The sequence below is a fragment of the Triticum urartu genome, chromosome 4A (assembly GCF_056163025.1).
Source record: "Triticum urartu cultivar PI428250 chromosome 4A, HENAU_Tu73, whole genome shotgun sequence".
Lineage (NCBI taxonomy): Eukaryota > Viridiplantae > Streptophyta > Magnoliopsida > Poales > Poaceae > Triticum > Triticum urartu.
The window spans coordinates 610,072,990-610,086,123 of NC_141876.1; the positions used below are offsets into that span (position 1 = coordinate 610,072,990).

The window sequence follows — 13,134 nt, forward strand, 5'->3', positions numbered from 1 at the left end:
TAGTCATAGGAACATGTATAAGTCATGAAGAAAGCAATAGCAACATACTAAATGATCGGGTGCTAAGCTAATGGAATGGGTCATGTCAATCAGATCATTCAACTAATGATGTGATCCCGTTAATCAAATGACAACTCTTTGTCCATGGTTAGGAAACATAACCATCTTTGATTAACGAGCTAGTCAAGTAGAGGCATACTAGTGACACTCTGTTTGTCTATGTATTCACACATGTATTATGTTTCCGGTTAATACAATTCTAGCATGAATAATAAACTTTTATCATGATATAAGGAAATAAATAATAACTTTATTATTGCCTCTAGGGCATATTTCCTTCCGTATCAGGGATCCCCCTAAATCTGAATATAGAGATTTTCTTGCTAGAATAACTGTGGGGGAATCTAGAGATATAGCACAGGCCACTATAGGGAGCATTCACTTTCCTACTATACATTATTTTGCTCTCTTCATTGGTAGATGTATAACTGCTAAGGATGAAGCATGTCACATGTGTGCCCCTAATCTCAGCATTCTCAGAAGTGCTGTGTTAGGGGACCAAGCTTATCATATGGGAGCTATTGTAGCTCGTAGGTTGCATCTTAATAGACGTAACGGAGATTTCTTTGGAGGAATTTATGCAACCCACTTAGCTAATTTTCTTGATGTAGACATTCGTGAGGGTGATGTGGAGTTGCCCACTTCTTATTTAGATCTTGATCCTATGTTTTCCCACCAGTTCATTGAGAGGACAGGACCACCTTACCAGTATCGACTAATCTTTGACAGACGACGTGTGGTCCGTGTTGCTCTTCCTGCTCCTACCTTCTTTGATTTTCAGGCGAGAGGAAGATATATTATTACCAGAGAGGAGGCAAATGAGTACGAGAGGGGAGTGGAAGCAGCCCGACGCCGTGCTGCTGCTCAGCAGGCGGTAGCCGCTGCATCGTAGTACGGCCCCAGCTTCACCTACGGATATCAGCCAGGTTAGCCCTGGCAATAGACCAACTTAGGCCAAAAGCCTAACTTTGGGGAGTACGTATTTCCCACCGACATTACATTCATGTTCACACTCATTGCTAGATGTCGGTGCTCATACTCTTTCACTGTAATATCCATGCTAGTTTATTTTCCTTTTTCCTGCTTTCTTCTTGTGTGTTTAATAAACCTTAAGAAAAACAAAAAAAATTAGTGTTAGTCTACTTTCCATGCTTGTAGTAGAATTAAAAAGAAAACCCAAAAATATTTCTCGTCCTTCTTTTGCTTGTTGGGAGCTTTCCCGTGTAAATAGTTTTTATTTTTCTTTTCCTTTCTTTGGGGGTCGAGAAGACTATATTGAAAATGCTTAGTGGCTCTTATATGCATGATTGTTTATTTAACTTAGAGCCCATATTACTTGTCTTCTCTCTTGAGTTGAATGCTTGCAGATACCAGCTTAGTCCAATGCACGTGCACTCTTATTATTATACACACCGTTCGGTCGTGCAAGTGAAAGGCAATAATGATGATATATGATGGACTCATTGGGATGAGAAAAGCTGGTATGAACTCGACCTCTCTTGTTTTTGTAAATATGATGATTCATCGTTCCTGATTCAGCTATTATGAAGTAAACATATTTGCAATGACATTTAGAGATTATAGTTGCTTGTGCCATGCTTGATTAGCTATGAGTTATAATGGTTAACCTTGCGTGCCAACATGCTATTGAGATGATTATGATGTGGTATGATAGGATGGTATCCTCATTTAAATGAATTGAGTGACTCGACTTGGCACATGTTCACGCATGTATTGAATCAAATCAACATAGCCTTCATGATATTTATGTTCATGGTGGATTATATCCTACTCATGCTTATATTCGGTGTGAATTAATTTTAATGCATGTTTACGACTGTTGTCGCTCTCTCAGTTGGTCGCTTCCCAGTCTTTTGCTAGCCTTCACCTGTACTAAGCGGGAATACTGCTTGTGCATCCAAACTCCTTAAACCCCAAAGTTGTTCCATATGAGTCCACTATACCTTCCTATATGCGGTATCTACCTGCCGTTCCAAGTAAATTTGTATGTGCCAAACTCCAAACCTTCCAATGAAATTCTGTTTTGTATGCTCGAGCAGCTCATGTGCAACTATGGCTGCCTATATCTTCCATGCTAGGTGGGTTATTCTCAAGAGGAGTGGACTCCGCTCCTCATTCACGAGAAAGGGCCGGTAACCAGGATGCCCAGTCCCATGATCCAAAAAGATCAAAGCAAATCAAAATAATTAAACAAAACTCCCCCTGGGACCCGTTGAATGTTGGAGGCACTCGTTGTTTCGAGCAAGCCATGGATTGATGCTTGTGGAGGAGGGGGAGTATAAACCTTTACCATTCTATTTGGGAACTGCCTATAATGCATGTAGTATGGAAGATACAGCCATCTCATAGTTGTTACGTTGACAGTGAAAGTTTGCCGCTCAAAATATTATTTATCTCTATTTCAAAAATCGAGCTCTGGCACCTCTACAAATCCCTGCTTCCCTCTGCGAAGGGCCTATCTATTTACTTTTATGTTGAGTCATCACCCTTCTTATTAAAAAGCACCCGCTGGAGAGCACACTGTCGTTTGCATTCATTATGATTGGTTTATATTGGGTATGACTTGACTGGATCTCTTTTACCATGAATTACAATGTTTAGTCAGTCCTTGATCTTTAAAGGTGCTCTGCATTTATGTTTTGCGGTCTCAGAAAGGGCTAGCGAGATACCATTTTGTTATATCATGTTATGATTATTTTGAGAAAGTGTTTTCATCCAAGTTTTATTATTATGGCTCACTAGCTGATTATGCTATTGATATGAGTAATTGTGAGACCTACGTGTTATTGTGAGTATGGTTAGTTCATAATAATTGCTGAAACTTGAATGCTAGCTTTCCATGTCTACAACAACAAGAGCAAACAAAGTTTGTAAAAGTTTTTCTTTTTCTCTTTCAGTTTGTCAACTGAATTGCTTGAGGACAAGCAAGGGTTTAAGCTTGGGGGAGTTGATACATCTCCGTCGTATCTACTTTTCCAAACACTTTTGCCCTTGTTTTGGACTCTAACTTGTATGATTTGAATGGAACTAACCCAGACTGACGCTGTTTTCAGCAGAATCGCCATGGTGTTGTTTTATGTGCAGAAAACAAAAGTTCTCGGAATGACCTGAAACTCCACGGAATATCTTAGAATAAATAATAAAAAATCCTCGCCAAAGATGAAGACCAGGGGGCCCACACCCTGTCCACGAGGGTGGGGGGCGCGCCCCTCCTCCCTGGGCGCGCCCCCCTACCTCATGGGCCCCCTGGTGGCCCTCCGACGCCAACTCCAACTCCATATATTGGCTTTCGAGGAGAAAAAAATCAGAGAGAAAGTTTCATCGCGTTTTACGATACGGAGCCGCCGCCAAGCCCTAAGCTCTCTCGGGAGGGCTGATCTGGAGTCCGTTCGGGGCTCCAGAGAGGGGGATTCGTCGCCGTCATCATCATCAACCATCCTCCATCACCAATTTCATGATGCTCACCGCCGTGCGTGAGTAATTGCATCGTAGGCTTGCTGGACGGTGATGGGTTGGATGAGATTTTTCATGTAATCGAGTTAGTTTTGTTAGGGTTTGATCCCTAGTATCCACTATGTTCTGAGATTGATGTTGCTATGACTTTGCTACGCTTAATGCTTGTCACTAGGGCCCGAGTGCCATGATTTCAGATCTGAACCTATTATGTTTTCGTGAATATATGTGAGTTCTAGATCCTATCTTGCAAGTCTATAGTCACCTACTATGTGTTATGATCCGGCAACCCCAAAGTGACAATAGTTTGAGGAGTTCATGTATTCACTATGTGTTAATGCTTTGTTCCGGTTCTCTATTAAAAGGAGGCCTTAATATCCCTTAGTTTCCAATAGGACCCCGCTGCCACGGGAGGGTAGGACAAAAGATGTCATGCAAGTTCTTTTCCATAAGCACGTATGACTATTTACGGAATACATGCCTACATTATATTGATGAACTGGAGCTAATTCTGTGTCACCCTATCTCATGACTGTTACATGATGAACCACATCCGGCATAATTATCCATCATTGATCCGGTGCCTACGAGTTTTCCATATACTGGTTTACGCTTATTTACTTTTCCGTAGCTACTGTTACAATCACTACAAAAATACCAAAACATTACTTTTGCTGTCTTTACTTTGTTACCGTTATCACCACTATCATATTACTTTGCTACTAAACACTTTGCTGCAGATACTAAGTTTCCAGGTGTGGTTGAATTGACAACTCAGCTGCTAATACTTGAGAATATTCTTTGGCTCCCCTTTTATCGAATCAACAAATTTGGGTTGAATACTCTACCCTTGAAAACTGTTGCGATCCCCTATACTTGTGGGTTATCAGCAGCGTACGTATCTTTTGATAGATTTGGTGGGGCAGGGGGCGCCGCACCGCCATCATGATGCATGGGGTGGGCCAGCGGTGCATGCGCAGCAGGGCGGACGTGGTGCAAGAGTGCGATCGAGGTGGGCTATAGAGTTGTGCGGGCCTGGAGATGCCGATGCTCAAAAGGGCCAAGAATGGAGTCTGATCGAGGGGGCAAAGTAGGGTAAGCAAACTTAGTGTAATGATGGAGAAAACAACTGCAGTGACCAACGGCTTGTTCGAGCTGGTCAAAGAGGAAGATCCAAAACCCTTCAAAATCTATGGACCCTAGGTTGAGGATTTGAATTTTAATTGATCGGGAGAGGATGCTAGACTTATACACATGCTCATGAACTTTGACTGCTAGAAAATCTTGTTTGACCGAAAAGCAGTGGTTTAGGGCAGATTCTACTAATAGTTCATTAGGTCGGACATTAATTGGTAGGAAGGTGACCCAAAACAAATGCATGTGGTGGGTGTAATTTGCATGTGGTGTAAGCTAGCAGGAGCGGATAACATTAAGCATACAGTAGAAAAAGCTTATACCAGGCCGTTGACGACGCTCCTTCAAGACAACAATAGTTGTGGACGCAGGTGGCAGCAGAGCAGGATCGACTGCCGTTGGTGAGGAAGACGTAGGCCCGATAGACGACGACGAGGCCGACCCCGATGGTGAGCATGAAGCACGCCCCGTAGGCGCAGACAAAGGGAAGCGAAGCAGGATGCCCAGCTTGTGAAAGTCACCCATGGATGCGATGAGTGCGGCAACGGCAGGCGAGGCCACAGTGAAGGAGAAGCAGGAATATCTGTCGTCCGTGACGTTGAATTGGTGGTGGATGCCGCCGAATAGACAAACCAGGATGAGGCCCATCGTGGTGGCATCAAGGGTGAAAGGGAACTGTATGACGCGCACATACATGCGGCATCCATGCGGTTGGTTTGGTGGACGCTGGGAGACAAGCGAGCGACATTGTGCCCAAGCTACGCTTTCAAAGTGAAGACCCAGATCCTCTGGAATTTGGAGCAGGTGAGCCAACGGCATGCATGTGGCAGTGTGGAACGGAGAAGGTGAGATCGGAGGTAGGGTTCTCAAAAAAAGGAGTATGCACGGAAGCGAAGTGTGGATTGTGCGAGGATGATCTCTGCTATATACGCAGAAGCAACATGGAAGCGATAGACGAGGGGGAGCATTGGGCAACGAAGAAATCAGCGACAGCACCGCCAAGGATAGCCTGAAGCAGGGCGGCGACGATAGTGGCATCAAGGAGGCGGTTGGAGTAGTGTAATATGATGTAGAGCAGCGAGGCGAGGTGGATGGCGGGGGTGGTGATGTCGAGGCGGAAGTAGTATGAGGCATCATCCTCGAACTCCATGCCCATGGCATTGCCACAGCCCAGGAAGCAGCGGAGCGCAACCTGCCCGGCTTTTACATACGACGGGTCAAAAAATGGCGATGGTGAAGGGGCTACTGTGGGGAGGAGCTCGTCTAGAGGACTGGTGGCAAGAGTTGGCTTCGACGAGACGGGGGCCGGAGGTTTTTTGGTGGCTGGTGGTTGGCCCTCCTCCGGTGAGGTGGAGGAGGGGGGAGCGGGAGCGGGAGCCATCCTGCATAGATCACCGGTGGGGAGTGGTTGTGTGAGGCGATTTTGGCCAGGGTCACGACATGGTGATGTTAGTGGAAGAACTGCATTTGGAAATGAAGGTACTGGCGATGACATGCGTTTTGGCTATGAACTTGATGGCAGTGGTAGAAACTGCTGAATTTGATGTGAACTTGATGGCCCCAAAGGTGCGGGTACAGTGGGGTGTGAACTTGGGTGCAGGCTTGACAGTGATGGGTTCCCTGGGGGAACTGCCTGTGGGCATGATTGTCTTATATTTACTAGAGTGATGCAGAGCATCCTATGGACATCAACATGTCAAGAGTCCGTTTGGAAACTGACACGTGCGACATCTACTTCACATACATAAAGGTGAATCATCTCCTTTACAAGTGCTCACTTGACCCCTTTGAGGATGGTATACTACTTGACACTCCACTCGTGTGCATGCATAGGTATTGTCGGAACGGTACGGACAAGGAGGAGGAGTGCGAGCGCAAGTGTACAACTACACCATCCGCGAGGGAAGCATGGAAGCAAAGACGGAAGAAGACGGAGTTGCGGAGTCTACAGCGGCTGGATGACCGGCGTCCACCGGACGTATGACACACCCTCAACCAGCCGCAGACCGAGCCCAGCGACCGGACGTCGGACGCCACCTGTCCCGAGAAGAATCAGCGGACGTCTGACGCACGCCGGACGTCCGGACCGTCCCGAGCCACCAGACGTCCGACCCCCACCGGTCGTCTGGTACCTGCCTAAGCACAGCCGTGGGTCTTTGGCCTTGTATCCCTCTCCCACTTACCCCTTCGTGGCTTAGACTACAAATAGACCACCTCCACCTCCTTTCTAAGGTTAGCATTGGTTTAGCTCATTTGAGAGATAGAGCATTGCTCATCCACATCGGATCTACTCCTCGAGAGAGACCGTGGCCTCTTCGGAGAAGATCCCTTTGGATTCAAGACCTCCTTCCGGAGAAGATCATCAAGACCCCCTCTTGGGCGGCCCCATCAAGACCTCACAGAGAAGACCGGTTACGTCTTGTATCGTCCGTTGTTGACTTTGGATCTTGTATCTCCCTTTGTGTTCATGGATCTAGCGTATGTGTGATCATACTTGTTGGTTTGAGTGTTCTCTTGTGTTCCCCTTGTGATTTTCCCCTTGTTTCCCTCCTCATGTTCTTCGTGTTCATCACGGGATCCGCTCCTAGGGTTCCTACCCTACATCATCTTGGTATCTAGAGCCACATTGATCACGATTTTGGAGCCTCCCCTTTTCATTTTCTAGCCTAATTTTGTTGTGTTCTTCCCCAATTTTGAAAATCCCCACAAAAAATAGCCCCAATTTTTTTTGTGATTTGTTGGTTTGAAGAAGTTTTGTTGATTTTGATCCATGGATTTGCTTGGTTTCGAGTGGATCTAGCATTTCCCCAAGTTTCCCCATCTTTCATCCACAAAATCTCATCAATTTTGACCCCAAAATCATCATTTTCCGCCCAAAATCACGCCCCGGATCTCGCATCTCGTGTTGACCCTGACCCCCGGACGACCGACACTTTCCGGACGTCCGGAGCCCCTGGAACGACCGGACGTTCGACCTTTTCCGGATGACCGAAACCCCTAACCCGAGCTGAATTTACGGATTTCCAAGCCCGCCCGGACGTCCGGCCCCCGGACATCCGACCTTGTCCGGACGTCCGTAACCTGTAGATATCACCTTCGGCTGATTTTTGTTTCGGCCATAACTAATTCATCCGGATTCTGATTTTCGCATTCTTTAGCTTGTTTTGAAGCTCTTGACATCCCCCTTCCCACAAAAATACCACCAACATCTTTTGACTCCATCAAAGTTTGTGAATTTTGGCATCTTTGCCTAGGGCCTCCACCACATCATCCACTACACCACCACCGACTTCCGCAACCTAACCAATTTTGTTCCCCAACACATTAGTGGTTGCTTGAGGAGTGATTTGAGTGTCCTAAGGTGTCTAGGCTACTTAGGGACGCTTGCTTCTTCATCAACCACCACCACCACCATAACTTCTGCATAGTTTTGCCCACCTCACACTCCCGCCACACTAACTTAACCCAATTTTGTTTGTGTTGTGAGTTGTGTCTCCTAAGGTGTTTCGTCTACTTAGGCACCGTGCTTCCAACTCCAACACCGTGTATAGTACACCACCTTACCCTTCATTTCCGCATTGCCTACTCACAAAACCCATCATTGCATTTCCGCAACCACCACCACATCCCGCTACCACCATTTGACATTTGATATTTTGAGTTCGCGGTTTTTCCGTTTCCTAAGGTGTTTCGGCTACTTAGGGACGAGTCTCCATCATCTTGGTATCTCCATCAAGATCACCGCCACTCATCATCGACATGGACGGTAACCTCCATATCATCTTGGTATCGTGGTATCCCTCCATTGTACATTCCCTTGCCATTGCATTGATAACCCCTAGCCCATTTTGCGTTACTTGCCTATCGAGACTAGCCATTTGAGTATTGCCGGCAACGTTACTTGTGCACATTAGTGATATACACCATACATTGCATACATACCATATCATGTTGGTATCATATCATCCCTTGTGCCACAAGTTTGTTCCCGCATATATACAATTGCTATCTTGGTTTGTGCATTTCGCAAAGTGGCCATATACAAAAGAAGAAGAAAAAACAATAAGCTTTTAATAAAAAGAGAGTGAACAAAGAGCTTGTAAGAAAGTGCTATAAAATCATACCACATTGCATAAGATTGTCATATCCGATCATCTTGGATCATACCACCAGAACATCATATACATAGCATACTTGGGATAGAAGTCGTTGCATTTTTGTCTCCTATAGGTTGTGCATAAGTGTCGTATCTGCCTATTGAGCAATCGTGCTAGCGTCTCTCTAGAGTTGTGCAACAAGAGCATTTTCCGTGGATTCCACATTTTGAGCTCATCCTTGGTTGCACGACCCCATTTATCTATCCATGTATGTGTTTCTATGTGCCACATATTGCTATTGTCTACTTGTTTCACTTGCAAATTTGTGAATCTCTTTCAACATTATTGACTCTTGCTAACATTTTGCATTAAATGTTTGTGCCACTATCCTCACCAAGCTCCACCATAAGCCTTACTTGTGTAGGTGTGAGAAACCGACAAGAATTGGTACCAATTGTGCTATTTCCTTGTCCACATTTGAGTGATCATTGATCCACTTTCAACTTTGGTTAAGGTACATTTGGTATTCATTCTTCTCTTTCTACCACTCACATTTTTCTCTTGGAGTGATGGATAGGCAAGGCATTTCATCTTCGGTCTGCAACAACAACGACGAGTTTGATGCCACGAACAACTCCACCGACACCAAGATGCAAGCTCAAATGGAGGAAATCAAAGCCCTCATCAAGTCCTACAAGCGGTCTTCCTCATCTTCGAGAAGACGCTCAAGAGCACATGCCTCCGAGCTACCATCTCCGGCAAGATCACATCGGCATCGACACCATCACCAACAAGGACGTAAAGCTCAAGAGCTCAACACCAACAACCGCTCAACGACGTCACCATCCCCCTTGGCATCTTCGCCAAGCGAATTCAAGGCATCTTCGCCTACGGACATACGGCATCTTTGCCCAAAAGCACCTCAAGAGAAGCTCCCCAAGCTCAAGTCCGCGACTTCCATGAGCTACTACGACCTCGACACCGACCATGCGATTCCTTTCTATGGAACTCAAGAACCCGAGGAGTATCTCGAGTGGGAGCGTTTGATGGACGACTACCTCAAGCTACATCAAGTTCCTCCCGATGATCAAGTGAAGTGCGCCACAAGGAACTTCCACAACTTCGCGTCCACATGGTGGCTTCACGCACCTTCGGAGACCTACGACATGAGTTGGCCCAAGAAGAAGAGAGCTTTGTGGCGAGAGTTCATGCCTCCAACCTACACGGAACAACTTCAACGCCAATTGGAGAAAACCATCCAAGGATCCAAGTCCATCGACGAGTACTTCAAGGAGATGAAGATTGCGTTGCGACGAGCCAGCGTGGACGACCCCATTTCGATGAAGTTCCACTTCATGATGGGATTGCACAACGACATCTACAAGACTATATTCCTCGAGAACTACAAGTCCCTCGACGACAACTACATTGGTGCTCTCAAGGCGGAACAAGAACTCATGAAGGCCAAAGCTTCTCCACCCCAAGCTCACTTCATGACGACCAAGCTCCATGAGAATGAGCATGAGGCTAGTACCACCACGATGTCCAAGCCCGACGAGCTCCAAGACGATGCTCCCAAGCTCGACTTCACCGCCACCCTCTTTGTGGCATTGATGGTGCCGAGTCTACTTCGACTCTTTTTCAAGACGGTGCGGCAACGACTACGACTACGGAGCCATTTGACGACCAAGCTTTGACAGTGAGCGACATGGTGACGAGCAAGGATGATGGTTCTATCTTAGGAGGCGAGGGTGATGATGTGCCATCTTCGGCCTTCATCCACGGCGACGACAATGATATGGTTGAGCCTGGGATTTTCCCTTCGACCACGGCGACATATGATGACTTGAGTGACTTTAGCCACCATATTGAGAGTGAGAGTGACTTCACCACTAGCCCGATATATGATGTGTTGCCACAATTCCCATGTGAGGAGAGCCACAACGCCCACCACTTGAGTGAGATTAGTGACTCCACCATATGTGACATTGAGTGCACCTACCATGAGGGACTGAGTGAACCACCACATAGAGAGAGTGAGATAGTTGATAGGTCATGTGAGGCCACTTTCAACACTAACGACTTGACCTCTACCTCTATTGTGTCTTCTCAGTTGGTGTTAGGTCCCATCTATGATGGCGCGCCAATTCGCGATGACTTCGTCCTCCCTATAGACAAGACGATGGCCTTGGTGGAATATGATGCAAACCCCACATGGTTCCACCAAGATGATGATATTGACCACCATTTGGTCTTTCACACCTCACCTACATCAATTGAGTGTAATGAACAAGGTAACATAGGTGAAGGTGATGCTCTAGTCCCACTAGTGCACATTCATGGCATTGATTGCTTGCATGATGTTGATCCCCCTATTGACATGCTTCATGCTAGTATGATTTCCCCATGCGATGATTTACCCACTTATGATGAGTATGATGATTGCCATGTGGAGTCTTTTAGTTGTGATGCCATGTTACATAGGATTTCTTGTGCTAATTCTCTCGGTCACATCATGTTTGTCAATCCACTTGACTTGTCATATGCTATTCATGAGATCAATCATATGCCATATTTGCAATCTCTTCATAGTGACTATGCATATGCTATTAAAATGAACCCAATTTGCACATATGGCATAGATGACAAGCCTATGGTTATTGGCATTTGTTTCTCTTGTGATGATATTGACATGCTATCTTTGCATCATTTATCTCATATGCCATGCCATGACCACCTAGCTTCGGATATGCATTGTTTTGGGTGTTGCCCATTTTCTCCATATGATGTTTCAAATATTGCACATGAGGAGACCCCCATAGTTTCCTCATACATTTTAGGAGATTGTGATCACTCCCACCCATTGCATGATCCATATACTTGTATGCTCAATTTACATCCCCATCGTGTCATACACAATAACTATTCTTTCATGATGGATGACATGTTCTTATACCATGCATCAAATTTCTTTGAGCGATGCTTGTCTTGTGCTAACTCTCACATGCACATACACATCATGATGGATGATGTGTACATTTACCACACACACAATTTCTTCCGTTTGTGTCTCTTTTGTGTAGGTACCCATGAATTCTTGTCAACCTCGCAATCCCACGAGTTGACAAAATGAGCTCTAGAGAGCAATAATGACTTGGGATCCCATGGATTGTCTTTCCCACCAGTCTCTTCGCGCAAAGACTTCGCGCATTTCTTCTACATGACCATCACTTGGCTATGGGTTATTGTCCATTACATATTCTATGCCCATCTTTCCATGTTCACTTTGCATGCTATGCTCATTACTATGCTTTTGCCATGCATTCGTGACTCATGCTTTGCATTACACATGATGATAGATTCTCATACTTGTATGTGTATTTGCAAGCTTGGTGGAGATATTGCTTGTTATTGCCTGTTGGAAATATGCCCTAGAGGCAATAATAAAAGCATTATTATTATATTTCCTTGTTCATGATAATTGTCTTTATTCATGCTATAATTGTATTATCCGGAAATCGTAATACATGTGTGAATAACAGACACCGACATGTCCCTAGTAAGCCTCTAGTTGACTAGCTCGTTGATCAATAGATAGTCATGGTTTCCTGACTATGGACATTGGATGTCATTGATAACGAGATCACATCATTAGGAGAATGATGTGATGGACTAGACCCAATCCTAAACATAGCACAAGATCGTATAGTTCGTTTGCTAGAGTTTTCCAATGTCAAAGTATCTTTTCCTTAGACCATGAGATCGTGTAACTCCCGGATACCGTAGGAGTGCTTTGGGTATACCAAACGTCACAACGTAACTGGGTGACTATAAAGGTATACTACGGGTATCTCCGAAAGTGTCTGTTGGGTTGACACGGATCAAGACTGGGATTTGTCACTCCGTATGACGGAGAGGTATCACCGGGCCCACTCGGTAATGCATCATCATATTGAGCTCAAAGTGACCAAGTGTCTGGTCATGGGATCATGCATTACGGTACGAGTAAAGTGACTTGCCGGTAACGAGATTGAACGAGGTATTGGGATACCGACGATCGAATCTCGGGCAAGTAACATATCGATTGACAAAGGGAATTGCATACGGGGTTGATTGAATCCTCGACATCGTGGTTCATCCGATGAGATCATCGTGGAGCATGTGGGAGCCAACATGGGTATCCAGATCCCGCTGTTGGTTATTGACCGGAGAGTCGTCTCGGTCATGTCTGCTTGTCTCCCGAACCCGTAGGGTCTACACACTTAAGGTTCGGTGACGCTAGGGTTGTGAAGATATGTATATGTAGGAACTCGAATGTTGTTCGGAATCCCGGATGAGATCCCGGACGTCACGAGGAGTTCCGGAATGG

The 13,134-nt window shown here is 45.5% G+C and overlaps 1 pseudogene; it reads right to left on the bottom strand.

Annotated features, from left to right (window-relative positions):
• Nucleotides 1–4,551: 4,551 nt before the first annotated feature.
• On the bottom strand, nucleotides 4,552–6,049 carry LOC125555005 (uncharacterized; annotated as a pseudogene).
• Nucleotides 6,050–13,134: the final 7,085 nt, after the last annotated feature.